We start from the raw sequence: 18617 nt of genomic DNA, 5'->3' as shown, positions 1-18617 counted from the left end.
ATCAAGTGCTCACTCTCTACCAGACATTGTACTAGATGTTCTCTTTGCCTTATTGGTTAATAAATGAGTTATTAAAAATAGTGTCCTTTGTAATAAAATATTGTGATATTACTATTTCACCTATGTTTTGTCTGTTTACATAAGTTATTGTAGAACACATTGTACTGTTAAATCATACTCAGCATCTAGTAAATAAAAAAATGTTGAAGTAATTCCCCCCATAGCTATTTATAAAACTACTTTATAATCTGTTTTTCTTATCTAAATACAAGATTAATATTTGCAGGTAAAATAATTTATTTTTCCTTTTGCCTATTTTATATTTCTGAGATTTTTAAAATCCCAGTATTTTCTTATCACATCAGTCATGGTTTTGAACATTTAATCATTTTATATTTTGATTAGTATGCCATTTCTAATGTCAAGTAGTTAATTAAAATGCTATCCAAATAAAACACAATCAAAGCATTTTTTCCTCAACATACTACTAGAAAAATCTGTGCTGACTTTCTTATCACTGCTAGTGTACTTTGCCACCTACAGTAGTGTTATTTATAAAATTATGTTTTGTTTTACTAATTTTATTCTGAGCAATATCCTAGTTTAGTTTTTCTTTCAATCTTTTTTTTTTCAATTTCTATTCCACTACAGTCATAATCTTTCAATCTTTTAAACAGCATCATTACATAGAAACTATTACTATACCCATTTTGCAGATGTGGTAAAATCAAAAAAGTTTAGATATCATAGTTAATTTTCATAAGATACTGAAATATTAAGTTGTGAAGCCAGATATGAAACCCACTTCTTTCTAACTAGACCAGTGGTTCTCAACCTGTGCGTCATGACCCCAAAGGAACTGTATGAAAGGGCCACGGCATTAGGAAGGTTGAGAACCACTAAACTCTATAGTCCCATACTTTACTCTGTGCTATAAATATTTCTATGGTGTTCTTGGAATCAAATGAAGTTTGTTAGACTTTCCAACATGTACTTTGGTCTACTTGAAAAGAGCGTGGCATCTAATCAGTCTTCCCATATTTTACAAAGTTTATTAACCAACTTATTTTACCTGTAGAAATCCTTTGCAATCTGGGATATGATTCACGTGGTTATAGCAATTTGAACACGTTTAAAGTGGGTAGGTTATTTTTACTCTTTTTTTGGTTTATCTAGGGTTTCAATATCTCTTAGTATAAATATTAATAATAGGCACTTTCTAGGTTAAAAAAAAATGGCCATAAAAAAAGAAATTGAGACATTGAAAAGCTATTTTCCTCTATCATCCAGGACATAAAAATATTAGTCCTACACCTAAAAAATGTCTTCCATTTCCTTTTCTGCTTCCCATTGTATGTTTTTGAATATACTTTCTCTGTTCACAGCAGTTTACATTAAGTGCACCACATCTGAGTACTGAACTTTAGTCTTCTTGATACAATTTTATATGTTCGCGCAACTATTTAACAGTCTTTACATAATGCAATCTTTTGACTATACGAGGGCAATTTATAGATTTGGGTAAACAAACATTTTAGCTAAATAATTGCTGGGCCATACTCATTTCTAGAGTTGTACATGGCCTCTAAGAAGACAAGTGGTAAGAGCTATTCCTTCCTCTCAGCTGATGCTGGCCAGGTTAGTGTGAATTAGTTTGCTTAAAGGCCAACATGGGGGTGCCAGCCCCAGCTCCATACCTGGCTGGATAACAACCTGTACAGTATTGTACTTCCCATGATTCATTCCCACTTTCCCAGAGAGTTGAACTTGTTTTAAGCTCAATTTTTAGTTTAGACTTTTAATATCATAGAGATCTTTAAACAATTACCTGGATCATAACTCTACAATGTAAGGGACTGCTATGTCTCATCTGCCATTATATCCCTACAAATAACATACTCCTTGGAACATTTATCATTTACCTTACACATTAATTCTTCTTTTGAGACAGAGTCTTACTCTGTCACCCTGGGTAGAGTGCTTTGGTGTTATCACAGCTCACAGCAACCTCAAACTCCTGCACTCAAGCAATCCTCCTGTCTCAGCCTCCCAAGTAGCTGGGGCTATAAAGGCCCGCCACCACTTCTGGACAGTTTTTCTAGTAGAGACAGGGTTTCACTTTTGCTCTGGCTGGTCTGGAGCTCAAGGGATCCTCTTGCCTTGGCCTCCCAGAGTGCTAGATTACAGGCGGGAGCCGCTGGGCCTCATTAATATTTGATGGAAAGGCCAACTCAGTACTGAAATCTCTAAGAAACTCAAATTAGTCAGTATGTCCAATTACTGACTTTTTGTTCTAACGCACACTAAGTTCTATGCATTGTTTCCTTCATATATGTAGAATTATAATTACATGATACAATTATAATATATTATGATTAATCAGGAACAAGGCACAGAACGGAAGCAATCTGGTTTCACTCTCCCCCACAGAAAACAAGCGAACAAAAAGCAAGATTATCACCAACAATACACCAGAACACAAAACTGAGGCTGTTCCGACCCCCAGAGCCACGGAGAAGTGAGGCACAGCTGGAGACATGGGTTCTGTCTCCGTGACGCTCCTCCTTACAGCCATAAGGCAGCGGTGGAAACGTCCCCTGACCCGCGGTGTCTGCGCTGCAGTAAGTGACACTGAGGCAGTCTCAGCGGTCAATTCTCTGGCTTTGGGTCAATGTGCAATGACACGTACCACGGTTGTAGTAGTGTAAGGTGTCCAGGTTAACTAAGAGACGCAGTGGCAGCAGCGGATGCCTGCATCCGTTGGGAAAAGAACAGCGACAACAATGACAAGATCCCAGTCTCTCCCTACGGCGCTGGGTTTTGATTAAAGGTTACTGTGCACTGTTTTTATTTTTTTATTTTTTTAAGGTGAGAAGAAACATCAGAAGCAGCTTAGGGCCCATAGGTGGGTCCTCCAGGGATGAGGAGGTATTCTGCTGGGTGGCTTTTAAAAGTCTTCCTTCTAATGTCATCTGCCTCATTAGCAATGGCTTTTGCCTTAGAAGTCTCCCTTTGATTTTATAAACTGACATTATCTCTCTTTATTTTATGAATGCACACTGCTCTACTCCTTTTTTTTTTTTTTTTTTTTTTTTTTTACCATGCCAGCTATAGGCACTTTTCCAAAGTGTTAACAACCTCTTCCTCCTCATCGCTCCTGTCACAATCATCCTGATTCAGAACTGTTTTAGCTATTTCACCACGGGTCAAGGAATGAGCAATGTGAGCTTCATTATGGATGTGAAACCTTCTTCAATCTTACTCCTTCCTGCTGACTGACAGATGCTAAAGGTAGATTCCTTACACAGGTAAGGAGGTCAGACACCATTTTTTTCCTTCACATATGGAATCCCTCAAAGTCAACACCTTATGTACATGCTTCCCTTTTTTTCTTATTAGTGTTACCCACAGAGATACTATCTACAAGCCTCTCTGATATTTTCAAAATATTTTTTACATGAAAGAGCAGAGAATAATAATATAAAACACATACGCAATGCACAGTGGCTCACGCCTATCATCCTAGCATTCTGGGAGGCCGAGGCAGGAGGATAACCTGAGCTCAAGAGTTCAACACCAGCCTGGGCAAGAGCGACACCCTGTCTCTATTAAAAATAGAAAAATTAGTCAGGAGTAGTGGTGGGCACCTCTAGTCTTAGTTACTCAGGGAGGCTGAGGCAGTAAGATTATTTGAGCCAGAAGTCCTTAAAAAAATAAAATAAAATAAAAGCACACAATGAGTGATGCACATTGTGCTCCACCCCATGTGGGACACAGTGGGGGACCTGCCACCTGCACCTGGGGCATTTTATTGTCCCTTTTGGATGTGCTTCTGTGGAACAATCTAGGCACACACACACAAAAGACAGATTGCAGCTAAGTGGTCTGGGAAGGTTGTCTTTTTTCTTTTTGTTTGACCGTGCTGAATAAATATGTTGTGCACCTGTATTTTTGATGATAACATGTCACATAAGACCAGGTCTAGAATTTGCCACTTGTGATGTGCTCGAAAAGTTTTGAAGTTTGGAGTACTTCATATTTTGGATGTTTGGATTAGGGATGCTGGTAAATTATCTGTTAATGTCTGTGGTCCATATTTCAGTTGGGTTGTTGAGTTTTAAGAGTACTTCACACATTTTTGATAACAGTGCTTTATCACATGTTTTCTGCAAATGTTTTAGCCCCATCTGTGGTTGATCTGTTCATTTCCTCGACAATGTCTTTCACAGAGCAGGAATTTTAAATTACAATGAAACCCAATTTATCTATTATTTTTCTCTAGAATCATGCCTTTGATGTTGCATCTAAAATGTCATCACCAAGTCCAAAGTCATCTAGATTTTCCGCTATGCTATCTTCTAAGAGTTTTCTGGTTCCAAATTGGTATTGAGCACATGCTTCTTCCTCCATTCTTACTATATTTCACATAGAAGAATGGTTTTCTAGTTCCATCCAGGTTGTCACAAGACATACTAGATCACTGTTTTTTTGTTTGTTTTGTTTGTTTGTTTTTGCACTTTTTGGTCAGGGCTGAGTTTGAACCCACCACCTCCAGCATATGGGGCCGGCACCCTACTCCTTTAAGCCACAGGTGCCGCCCTAGATCACTGCTTTTTTTATTGCTAAGTAATCCATGGTATGTACTCCGTGGCAAGTACTCTGTGGCATGTACTCCATGGTAAGTACTCCGTGGTATGTACTCCACAGTAAGTACTCTGTGGTATGTACTCTGTGGTAAGTACTCCATGGTATGTAATCTGTGGTAAGTACTCCGTGGTAAGTACTCTGTGGTAAGTACTCCATGGTAAGTACTCTGTGGTATGTACTCTGTGGTGTGTGTATACCACATGTTATTACCCTTCCATGTATTGGTGAGTCCCCAGGTGTGGGGGGATCCCCTTACCCTTCTATCAGGCTCTTAGGTTCCTTGGATCTTATCTGCTCTGCCACTATCCTCTCCTATCTTTCCTACTCTTTCTTGGTGGAGTCACAGAACTTCTCTGTTGACTGTGATCCACACCTGAAATGCACGCTGCTCTCAGCTTACTTCAGACAAGCCCTCCTACCTCCAGCTGGAACTGTTTGAGGAGGGCTGTTGGCCATCTTGCCCTGACAATATGGTAAGTGCTTTACTCTTTCTTTTTTTTAGGCACTCTTATATTGGCAAGCTGCATATAAGTTAACAAGTAATATTCTCAGTACTTATTTCAATTATTTCCTATCAAGAATTGTTTAACAGAAGATCATATATATATATATATATATATATACACACACATACATATATATACACATATAAATATATATTTCACTTGGATTATAATTTCTTCTAAAAGTTCTAATTTCAGAAATTTATTTACCTGTATTCTTTTCTCTTTTCCAACATATCATAACATGATACATTGGTTTCTCAGCTGCTGAGTCTTCCTCCCGACTCAATATTTTGTCTTTTTTTAAAAAAAATTAAAAGTAAATTTTCCCATTATTAAAATTTGTTGACCAAATACATTTAACCTGTTTCTTCTTCTAAATGCTATATTTTTCCTAAAAAAAAAAGAGTAAAACACTTATTATGCATTTTGCTGCACAGAGTCATATATTTGAAAATCACTAGAGAAATGCTTCAGATCAGCAGAATCCAAAGTCTGAAGTTCCATGAATCAGCTGATTCCTGCATGCTGTACGTACACCTCGCAGTTAAAGGACATGCATGTGTCATGCCATTTCTACGAATTAAAATTCCATGGTCTTGAGGTAGGAAGCAGTACATACTACCAAATGTGGTAAGACTCGAATTAATAAAATACACGAGTGAATGACTGAGTGAATATTATTTGCCAAAAAAGGACTTGCTTGTCTTTATTGTTCTATTAGTACAGGAAACAGAATTCCTCTTCTTCTAATATTCTCCATTCACGTTTTGTTAGGGAGTCTTTGTGATTGTTTCTCAATCCAGATGCACAGTGTTCCTTTCTTTTTACTTTTTTCTCTATTCTTTTTTTCTTTTCCCCCTCTCTCATATATTATTTTCATCGATATTGTCTCTTTCCCCCTTGGCATTTTTTTCTTTTCTTTCTAAGGTTTTATTCTTGCATTACTCATTCTGTCTTGACACAATTTAGCCTTTTCGCTTTTTAAAAACCTCAGCACATACAGAGATATTCCTGGAGCCCTTTCACCTCATCCCTCAGCAGCCAAAGCAGCTTGCAGTTGCAGCATACATAATTGGTGACTACCTCAGGCAAAAGACAAACTTAGCACACACCCTGAAGATCCCTGAACCAGTTCCCTTGGTGTCCAAACTTCTTCCAGTTAAACTCAAGTACTTTGTGACTCCTTCTGGAAATCCTCTGTGTTCCGTCAGGTCGCTGACAGCTAGTGGTGCCCATTTTGGGGGAGACTTAGAATCACAAGCACACTGCTGCCTTTAAGGCTGGCTGACCACTATTCGCTCTTGATGTAACTCTCAGAGAACACGTTCACTCCTGCTGTTTCCCAATAATTAGTGCCCAGTAGTTGTCAAGCCTAACCCCCTTTAACAAATCCTATACTATCCGGTTTATATTCTTATAAGAATTGCTGAAAAACATTCTATTAAACACCTCTCATCCCTCTGTGTATGTGTATTACTATTTGTTGCTATGTAATTGAGAACAGCCGAATGCACATGCCTGTCAAAATAAGAAGGAATTTCAAGCACTTTGTTATTTTCTTGAAGAAGAGAAAGAGAGAAAGAATTATATGCTATTGTCATCCCATTAATTACTTAGAAATTAGTGTTGTCTATCATTTGAAATATGAAGATATTTTGATAGCTAGTACATAACTCAATGAAGAATGTCCGAAGCATTTTACTAGAAAATGAACACTATAAGTAGACCTCAGGTTTCAATATAGCACAGGCACAGAAGTTATACTTGATAGTTCAGAAATGATCCTAAGAGATAAATAAAATAGACAGATTCTATTTGAAAACCTAGCCTGTTAGTGATGCTTCTCATTTTGAACATTTTTAGGATTCTTTTTTGCACACATACACATTGAGGGATTGTTTATTGATATTTTCAAAACCAGCTAAAATATACAAGGTGTCCATAAAGCTTGTGTGCAACTTATTGTTAAACTATATTAAATTACACACAAACATTATGTCTATCCTGTATTATTATTGCACAATATTTGATAATGGATAACTATTTTTTCTTTTGATTAGAAAACTATAATTTCATTTGAAAAATCACTGTTTTTATTATAAAAAATGTGGAAAAAAGTTAAAGTCTAGCAACTTTCAAGGAAAGTTGTTAGCATAACCTCCGGGTCTTCATAATTCTATGAAACATATCATGGGGTCAAAGCACATTCCAAAGGATAAAACCATACCTTTAAAGTTTCCTATATCAAATGCATGAGAAAGAAAATCATTCCTCCACCATAACATTTCAACTTAGTTATTCACAGTATAGCATCTTCAAAGACCAACCTGGAAAAGATATTTTGGTGAATAATTTATAAGTCAAAAGTAAAGCCAAGGGAGCAATCCTATATATATATATATGTATATATATATAAATGTTATCTTAAAGCACATAAAACACAGACAACATACCAAAGTGTGGAGAAAAACAAACAAAACAAACCAAAGTTTGCATTTACATGAAAAGTAAAAATGGCCTTTAGGAAAGTGGCTAGGTCATAAATATACCAAAACGATAATAGTATGAGGAACCATAGCAGGTTTTAAAGTATTGGAAGATATATGTACATACATCATGATTTTCTATGGAATAATGAAACATGTCTCTGAACATCTAGTTCTTAATATTAGTATGCATAACACCCTATGCTGCTGAAATGGAAACAAAAACAAAGAAAGTAAATTTTCCTCTTTAAAATGATAAACCAGAGTCAGTTCTCATTTTTTGCTTTTTCATTCCAACAGGCTTGGCCTCTCTTTGATCCACATAGCTTATTTGCATATCCATTCTGAACACTGAACCCATTGTTATTTTTGTATGTTATTTATTATGCTTCTATCCATAAGGAATCAATACTAAGATAAGCCTCTGTTGGAACAGACATCAATAGTGGTTGCTATGGAGGTGAGTAACCTGAAGTTAGGACTGCAACATACAGAGGTGAGTGCTCCACAGTCACTTACACGAGGAAGATGGGGAAGATGGATTGACTTGAATTTATCATTTAAGATGTTAATACTACAAAATTAGCCAACATAAGAAAGTGATTTGGGGTCAATTATTAGGCTTTTAGTCAGTCTGAAAAGGATTTTAATCCTGATTCCTCCCTTTAGGAGCTACATAATTTTGGAAAGGTATTTGATAGCTTGGAATCACAGTGTTCACATCTATTCATGGAACATAAAATATATCCTCGTTGTGATGGCTAATGTTATATGTCCAGTGGGCTAAGCTACAGTATCCAGTTGTTTGGTCAAACAATAGTCCCGATGTTGCTGTGCTAGGCCTACTGCACTGATACATACATCAGGTGCCTGTCCAGTCTACTGTAACTGGCTCAACTTAAAGAGGTGGTCCATGTAGGGAGGTGGTCAACTACGCAGGTTCTACTGTGTGTGTGTGTATATATATATATATATATATATATATATATATATATATTTCATGCAATTTCATCATCTGTTGTTGAAACTTCAAATAAAAAATGTGCATCAAAAGATGTACTGATCTTCAGTTTGTGAGTGTATCTGTGAAAATAATAGGTAATACTTATTAGTGTTATTCTCATTTCTGCCCCTTGATTCCTGAACCTGGAAATCTGGCTACAAAAGATTTAAAGCACAGACAGCTTCTTTCTTAACCTTGCTCCAGTCTGCAAGGTCTTATTACCTAGCTGGGATTGTTAATGGGTTTTCTAAAGACATCCCACCATTCCATTAAGCAAGCTGCTTCAGGATGTTAAGAGAATATGGTTAGGACCAGCAAATTGCAAAAGCATGGCTGTATTTCATTTCCTGTGAAGTGATTTCCTTAATCAGAAGCAAATGTTGTCTGGAGTACCACGGTGTGATGATGAAAGAGGCATTCTGCAAGTCCACAAGTGATAGTTTTCGTAGAAGCTTTGAGAATGAGAGTGCCAAATTCCTATCCAAAGTGTCTATGGCAATAAGAAAAAAATGCTACCCCTTCCATGATGGAAATGGTCTTATGGGATCAATCTGCCACCAGGCAGCTGGCTATCACCCCAGAGAATGGGAGTATTTTCATATTGGGCCTCACCAGTATTCTCTGCTGCTGGGAGTTTGGGCATTTAGCTATGGCTGTGGGCGGGTCAGCCTTGGTGAGTGTCAGCCACTGATGCTGAGCCCATGCATTACCCCCTTCCCTGCCACTATGGCCACTTTTCTCATGAGCCCATTGGGCGATGACAGGAGTATCAGGGGAAAGAGTCTGACTGGTATCTGTAGAACAAATCACACTGTCCACTTGATTATTAAAAACTTCCTTTGTTGTGGTCACTAGTGAGTCTGCATTTGAGACACAAATTTTTTCATTTTGCTTTATGCACTCAGAGAACTACCTTCACTTACTTCTTTCTTGTTGGCAAATTTCTAGTCATATGCTTCAAATCCATGACTATCAGCCAAACTATTGACCCTACTCTATAGATTGGTATATAATTGCATGTCTGGCCATTTTTTTCTTTGAAGCAAAATGAATAATCACGTGCGCTACTCAAATTTCTGCCTGTCAGGGATTTCCCAGAAAGGGGTTCTCGTGTTGTGGCTATTCACTTTTGAATGGTGCCCATATATTATGTAGTTTCTTTTGTTGATCTTTAGAATATAAGGATATCTACCTCTTCATAGATAAACTAATAAAATGAAGCCCAATTCACCATATGATGCATATTATTTGCTTTGACTCTTCAACAGCAGATAAGTAAAGTTGGATTAGTTAGAATTCTCCAGAGAAAAAGAACCAACTCTGTGTGTGTGTCCTGGAGAGATTTTAAAGGATTACCTAGCAAGCTCACACAAGGGGCATGATGTAAGGGCACACGGCACACCTCCTGGGTGAAGGGCACAACGACAATAGGAACTTTACCTCGCAAATGCAAACAGTGCAACCTCATCATTTGCATCCATATATTAATCTGATTTTTTTTTTTAAAGGATTACCTCACACAACTCTGGGAGCTGGCAAGTTCAAGATCTGACAGCAGTTGGGAAATTTATGCAGGATTTAATGCTGTCTTGAATTTGAAGGCTCAAGAATATCATCCTTTTCAGAAAACCTCCATCTCTGTCATTAAGCCCTTTAAAAAATTGGATACAGCCCAGAAACCTCCACCTATATTTATGGAGGATAATCTCTACTCGAAATCTACTGACTTAGTTGTTAACCTTTATTCACAGACTACCAATTTAAATATTAATCACACCATTAAAAATTACCGTTACTGGAACATCTATGTTGGTGCCTGGCCAAACAACTGGGTATTGTCACCTAAGCAAATGACACATGAAATTCCCCACCACACCTGTCTACTTAAAAGATAATCATTAGGCCCAAATTGAATAACACAGGCTTGGTAAGGCACTTAGCACAGTACATGGCAGCCTTTCTGCTATTGCTGTGTTATTGCTGCTACTGGCAGCATTACAGCTAACATCTCATCTCTTAATACTCTTGCTGCTATTAACAGTATAAATGAAACCAAATTTTACTTCTCTCTTATTCATTTCTTAAGGTTTACAGGGATATTATCCCTGATAGCTATGTAGGTGCTACACCAATCTGTTCAAATTTCTTAAATTCTAGGCCAGGCATGGTGGCTCACACCTATAATCCCAGCATTCTGGGAGCCAGAGGCAGGTGGATTACTTGACTTCAGGAGTTTGAGACATGCCTGAGCAAAAGAAGTGAATCCCTGTCTCTACTAAAAATAGAAAAACTAGCCAGGTATTGTGGCAGGTGCCTGTAATCCCAGCTACTCGAGAGGCTGAGGCATGGGAGTCGCCTAAGCCCAAGAGTTTTAGGTTCCTGTGAGATGATGATGATGCCATGACACTCTACACAGAGTATAGAGTGAGATGCTGTCTAAGTAAATAAATGAATGAATAAAGTCAAATTTTTTAAATTCTAATCAACTCATTCACACATTACCCTAAACTATCTCCTTTCATCTACCACTTCAGATCTTGATATTGCTAGTTTCCCAGAGCATTTGCTGACTTCTCTCCTGAGTATCCTTGAGGCATAAGTCCTGTGGAAAGCAGGACAGGAGTCTTAGAGGTTGATCATTTTACACTGAAAATTCTGGAGTTGGCTGTATAAATCTTGAGCAAATCACTTCAATTTTCCAAACCTCCATTTCCCTCCTATAAATTGTAGAAAATAGGATCTATCTCAGAATTTGGTTGTGCACACTTTTGAGGCTCAATGTTATTATCTTGCTCAGACACAAATGTTTCTAACAGTCTTGTGCCCCATATCCCTGTACTAGAGATGGCTCTTTAGAGTAGAAATCAGACCCCAGGTGTGTTTCAGCCCTCCTCCCCTGCTGCCATGACTTGCTTAGTACACAAAGGTACCACCCAGTGATAATTATTAAATTAGTAGGTTTCATTATTTAATTTATTCTATCCTAAAATAAGTAATTAAAGTCTTAGTTTTCTGAGATTCAAGGTGGAGAATGCAGCAGAACAATAGGCCCTTGGGAATGAAAATAGAATGACAGAGATGGGCCTTGTCCCCGAAACAAACAAAAATATTCCAAAATGAGAAATTCCTGGCAACTGGAGACTAGGGCACCCAAAACTGAATCCCTAAATTATTTTTAGGGATTTTTGACATGGAGTATCACTCAACATTATTTTGGACCTACTCGCCCAACAGTTGTGTTAATTAATTAATTGTATCTTTTAATTTCTAAAATAGAATATCCCAAAAAAACACAGCTTCAGCTACACTTCAAGAGATAATACACTGTTGAGAAATGTAGTTTCAGAGTTGAGATTAAGGAAAATGGAATAATACAGGGAAAAGATGAGAAATATGAGGCAATGAGCTATTGAGCTTTAGACAAGACTGCAAAGGTTGCATAGTTATAATCATCTCACAGGACACATCTTAAAATTCCACCTCCTTATACACCATTTAGGATGGGAAAAACAATCACTGGTTTGTAAGTAAAATGTACGGAGATAATTCTACCTATAAACAGTGCATTCCCACTTCTAACCTGTGTGTCTGTTAGGTGAATAGAGGTACGGTTATATATTTATAACTATTTAAATGAAAAGTTTTAACACAATAAAATCAAGACTGAGTTTTTATTTTTTTAAATAATTTACAAAACCTAACTTTATCTGAAAGTAGATAGCAGACAATACTGCTTAAAACTCTACTCGAATTTAGGTTCAATAATTATTCCTACCAGACCATCATTTTATCCCTAAGTTGCCTCGATAAAAGGAAAGCAGGTCAAAATTATAAAAGATTATGGCCCCTACCTGACATTCCCTTATCAAATTCAACACAGTTACTGAAGATGTTGGAAACAACATGCTGTGCTTCTTTACGTTTTGATTTAAAAATATTTACTGAATACCTACTATGTGCCCAAACTGTGATACACCTAAAACTATAAAAGTAAATAAGATAGTTCCTCATTTATAGTCCTTATCTTCTGAAATGTATAAGCTATCAGAGAGAAGCAATAATAACAAAATTAATAAAATAAAATTTGGCATTTTTGCTTTTCTCTAAGAAAACAAAAGATTTGATTCTGTTTGTCTTAGTGCAGGAGGGCGGGGAGAGATTTGGTGGCATCCTATGTGGGCTGTTTAAGGAGCAAATGCTTCCATTAGAAAATAACATTTGTGCAGCCGAGTAACAGCTTCCTTGCATCTGGGCACCGTGAGTCTGGGGAGATAGGACTCCAGGCATCTCTGGCTGGTGGGATCTGCCTATCATCACCCCTGAGAGGATACAGGGAGTCAGTGAGAGACTTCTAGACCCCAAGAGGAGGACTAAAACAGTGGAAAACCGGCAAGTGGTCACGTGTGTTCAATCCGTCTAAACCCGCCCGCAACTGTAAGTTCAGTAGCAGCGAGACTGCAAACCAGAAAGGCCTTACCTGTGAACTGTTTTGGTGTCTTTGGACTTGGCACTCAGCTGAACTGCCTTGGGGAGAGCCTGAGCGGGAGTGCGGAGAACTTTGGCCTTTGTCTAGGGCCCCAGTCTGAGCCGCTGAGCCAGACGGAGCTAATAGTGTTTGGCTCTGGGTCACAGGCAGCCATTGTGAGCGATCTGTCCCTGCAAGCTCCGCCCTCAGGGTCGCAGAGCTAGAATCGGGTGGGAGCTGGTAACCCAGCAAACAAGTAGCCTAAGGGCGGGGTCTGAGCCGCTTTGCAGCCCTAACACTCGGGGGCAGAGGGAGACGAGTTTTGGCACACAGGGTAAGTGGATAGCCACTTCAGCAGTGATTCCAGCGACAAGCACTTCCCTGAGAAAGCTTCTGCTCAGCAAGTGAACAAGCTCAAGGTGCCTTTTAAGTGGGCTGAAGAGAGATTTAGGGTGTCTACATGCTGGGGTTTGAGAAACTAGCAGCCTCCAGTTGTATCACAACTGTGATTAACATCTCATACCCCAGAAGACCACGTGTTGCCCAGACAATATTCAATAACATATACATACTGCTTTGTTTTTGGTTGTGTTTTTTTTTTGGTTTGGTTGTTTTTTTTTTTGTTTATTTTGATGTTGTTGTTGTTTTGTTTTTTAAGTTCAACCTTTTCCATACAGATCCTTTTTCTTTCTCAATTTTTCTAGTTTAATTATAATTTCCCATTGCTGCCTATTTCAATAATTAGAACCTCATTTTTGTTAGTGTTTCTACCGCTATTATTTGGTTTTTCCAGCCAATTTTATCCCGTAAAGTTTTCTGTTTGCTTGTTTTGGTTTGATTTATAGCATTTTTGTCTTTCCTCTCTACTTGGTGGAGGTGGGGTACTGTGTCTGATCAGGATAGAAAAGAGCTGCTGACCTCAAGGGAACCACCCAACTGGGCACCCCCAGAAGGTGTTTTTTTTTTTTTAAGGTTGTATCAAAGTACCCTACTGTACACCTATATTGCTCTGTCTCCCTCTTTCTGTGCCTCTCTTCTTTTGGTCAATATTCCTTTTACCCATCCCCTCTCCTTTCTCTATTTTTCTTTTTTTTTTTCTTAACACTCGGTCCTCCTTTCTTTCATCCCTTTTTTGCTCTTCAACCTTCTCACCCTTCTGGTCCTGTAAATCTTATTCCACAGGCACAAGAACTTAAAGGGCAAGAGGAAGTGAAAGGAAAATTAGGGCAAGGAAACAGATAAAAGAAATCACTCATGAGGAAGAATCAGCAGAAAACTCCAGGCAACATGAAGAACCAGTCCAGAACAACGCCACCAAGGGACCATGAGGTAACTACTGCAGAGGATTCCAACTATAAAGAAATATTAGGGACGACAGAAAGGGAATTTAGAATACACATGTTGAAAATAATGAAAGAAATGATGGAAACAATGAAGGAAACTGCTAATAAAGTGGAAAATAACCAAAAGGAAATTCAAAAACAGAATCAAATAAGAGATGAACGATATGAAGAATATAAAAAGGATATAGCAGACCTGAAGGAACTGAAACAGTCAATTAGGGAACTTAAAGATGCAATGGAAAGTATCAGCAACAGGTTAGACCATGCAGAAGAAAGAATTTCAGAGGTAGAAGACAAAGTTTTTGATAGTAAAAGAGGCAGAAAAGAAGAGAGAGAAAGCAGAACGTTCACTGTCAGAATTATGGGACTTTATGAAGCGTTCCAACATATGAGTTATAGGAATTCCAGAAGGGGAAGAAGAATGACCCAGAGGAATGGAAGCCATACTACAGAATATTATAAAAGAAAATTTCCAAAATATCACCAAAGATTCTGACACACTGCTTTCAGAGGGATATCGGACCCCAGGTCGCCTCAACTCTAACCGAGCTTCTCCAAGACACATTGTGACGAACCTGTCCAAAGTCAAGACAAAAGAAAAGATTCTGCAAGCTGCCAGGAGTAAGCACCAGTTGACCTACAGGGGCAAATCCATCAGAGTGACCGCAGACTTCTCTAACGAAACTTTCCAAGCAAGAAGACAATGGTCATCTACCTTTAATCTACTTACACAGAACAATTTCCAGCACAGAATTCTGTAAGCTGCTAAGCTAAGCTTCAAAATTGACAGAGAAATCAAATCATTTACGGATATACAAACATTGAGGAAATTCGCCACAACAAGACCAGCTCTACAGGAAATACTTCAACCTGTTCTGCACACTGACCACCACAATGGATCAGCAGCAAAGTAAGAACTCAGAAATTAAAGGACAGAACCTAACCTCCACACTGATGCAAAAGATAAAACTAAGCAATGGACTCTCACAAAATAAGATGAATAGAATACTACCACGCTTATCAATTATCTCAATACATGTTAATGGCTTGAATTCCCCACTGAAGAGACATAGATTGGTTGACTGGATTAAAAAACACAAGCCATCCATTTGCTGTCTGCAAGAAACACACCTGGCTTCAAAAGACAAATTAAAGCTCTGAGTCAAGGGTTGGAAGACAATTTTTCAGGCAAATGGAATTCAGAAGAAAAGAAGAGTTGCAATCTTCTTTTCAGATACATGTGGATTTAAAGCAACTAAAGTCAAAAAAGACAAAGATGGTCACTTTATATTGGTCAAGGGAAAAATACAACAAGAAGACACTTCAATTCTAAATATCTATGCACCTAATTTAAATGCTCCCAGATTCTTGAAACAGACCTTACTCAGTCTGAGCAATATGATTTCTGATAATACCATAACAGGGGACTTTAACACTCCTCTTACAGAGCTGGACAGATCCTCTAAACAGAAATTAAACAAGGATATAAGAGATTTAAATGAGACCCTAGAACAACTGTGCTTGATAGACACATATAGAACACTCCATCCCAAAGATAAAGAATATACATTCTTCTCATCACCCCATGGAACATTCTCCAAAGTTGATCATATCCTGGGACACAAAACAAATATCAACAGAATCAAAAGAATTGAAATTTTACCTTGTATCTTCTCAGACCATAAGGCACTAAAGGTGGAACTCAACTCTAACAAAAATGCTCAACCCCACCCAAAGGCATGGAAATTAAACAATCTTCTGTTGAATAACAGATGGGTCCAGGAAGAAATAAAACAGGAAATCATTAACTTCCTGGAGCATAACAACAATGAAGACACTAGCTACCAAAACCTGTGGGATACTGCAAAAGCAGTTTTGAGACTAAAATTCATCACTTTAGATGCCTACATTCGAAAAACAGAAAGAGAGCGCATCAACAATCTCACAAGAGATCTTATGGAATTGGAAAAAGAAGAACAATCTAAGCCTAAACTCAGTAGAAGAAAAGAAATATCCAAAATCAAATCAGAGATCAATGAAATTGAAAACAAAAGAATCATTCAGAAAATTAATGAAACAAGGGGTTGGTTTTTTGAAAAAATAAATAAAATAGATAAACCATTGGCCAGACTAACGAGGAATAGAAAAGTAAAATCTCTAGTAACCTCAATCAGAAATGATAAAGGGGAAATAACAACTGATCCCACAGAGAAACAAGAGATCACCTCTGAATACTACCAGAAACTCTATGCCCAGAAATTTGACAATGTGAAAGAAATGGATCAATATTTGGAATCACATCCTCTCGCTAGACTCAGCCAGGAAGAAATAGAGCTCCTGAAGAGACCAATTTCAAGCACTGAGATAAAAGAAACAATAAAAAATCTTCCAACCAAAAAATGCCCTGGTCCAGATGGCTTCACTCCAGAATTCTATCAAACCTTCAAGGAAGAGCTTATTCCTGTACTGCAGAAATTATTCCAAAAAACTGAGGAAGAAGGAATCTTCCCCAACACATTCTATGAAGCAAACATCACCCTGATACTAAAAACAGGAAAAGACCCAAACAAAAAGGAGAATTTCAGACCAATCTCACTCATGAATATAGATGGAAAAATTCTCAACAAAATCCTAGCCAATAGATTACAGCTTATCATCAAAAAAGTCATTCATCATGATCAAGTAGGCTTCATGCCAGGGATGCAAGGCTGGTTTAACATATGCAAGTCTATAAACGTTATCCACCATATTAACAGAGGCAAAAATAAAGATCACATGATCCTCTCAATAGATGCAGAAAAAGCATTTGATAAAATCCAGCATCCTTTTCTAATTAGAACACTGAAGAGTATAGGCATAGGTGGCACATTTCTAAAACTGATTGAAGCTATCTATGACAAACCCACAGCCAATATTTTACTGAATGGAGTAAAACTCAAAGCTTTTCCTCTTAAAACTGGAACCAGACAAGGTTGTCCTCTGTCACCTTTACTATTCAACGTAGTGCTGGAAGTTCTAGCCAATACAATTAGGCAAGACAAGGAAATAAAGGGAATCCAAATGGGAGCAGAGGAGGTCAAACTCTCCCTCTTTGCTGACGACATGATCTTATACTTAGAGAACCCCAAAGACTCAACCACAAGACTCCTAGAAATCATCAAAAAATACAGTAAAGTTTCAGGATATAAAATCAACGTCCACAAGTCGGTAGCCTTTGTGTACACCAATAACAGTCAAGATGAGAAACTAATTAAGGATACAACTCCCTTCACCATTGTTTCAAAGAAAATGAAATACCTAGGAATATACCTAACGAAGGAGGTGAAGGACCTCTATAAAGAAAACTATGAAATCCTCAGAAAGGAAATAGCAGAGGACATTAACAAATGGAAGAACATACCATGCTCATGGATGGGAAGAATGAACATTGTTAAAATGTCTATACTTCCCAAAGCAATCTACCTATTCAATGCCATTCCTATCAAAATACCAACATCATACTTTCAAGATTTGGAAAAAATTATTCTGCGTTTTGTATGGAACTGGAAAAAAGCCCGTATAGCTAAGGCAGTTCTAATAAAAATAAAGCTGGGGGCATCAGCATACCAGATTTTAGTCCGTACTACAAAGCCATAGTGGTCAAGACAGCATGGTACTGGCACAAAAACAGAGACATAGACACTTGGAATCGAATTGAAAACGAAGAAATGAAACTAACATTTTACAACCACCTAATCTTTGATAAACCAAACAAGAACATACCTTGGGGGAAAGACTCCCTATTCAATAAATGGTGTTGGGAGAACTGGATGTCTACATGTAAAAGACTGAAACTGGACCCACACCTTTCCCCACTCACAAAAATTGATTCAAGATGGATAAAGGACTTAAATTTAAGGCACGAAACAATAAAAATCCTCCAAGAAAGCATAGGAAAAACACTGGAAGATATTGGGCTGGGGAAAGACTTCATGAAGAAGACTGCCATGGCAATTGCAACAACAACAAAAATAAACAAATGGGACTTCATTAAACTGAAAAGCTTCTGTACAGCTAAGGAGACAATAACCAAAGCAAAGAGACAATCTACACAATGGGAAAGGATATTTGCATATTTTCAATCAGACAAAAGCTTGATAACTAGGATCTATAAAGAACTCAAATTAA

Source organism: Nycticebus coucang, chromosome 1 (genome assembly GCF_027406575.1).
Source record: "Nycticebus coucang isolate mNycCou1 chromosome 1, mNycCou1.pri, whole genome shotgun sequence".
Taxonomy (NCBI): domain Eukaryota; kingdom Metazoa; phylum Chordata; class Mammalia; order Primates; family Lorisidae; genus Nycticebus; species Nycticebus coucang.
Note: the sequence above shows the minus strand (reverse complement) of the source record.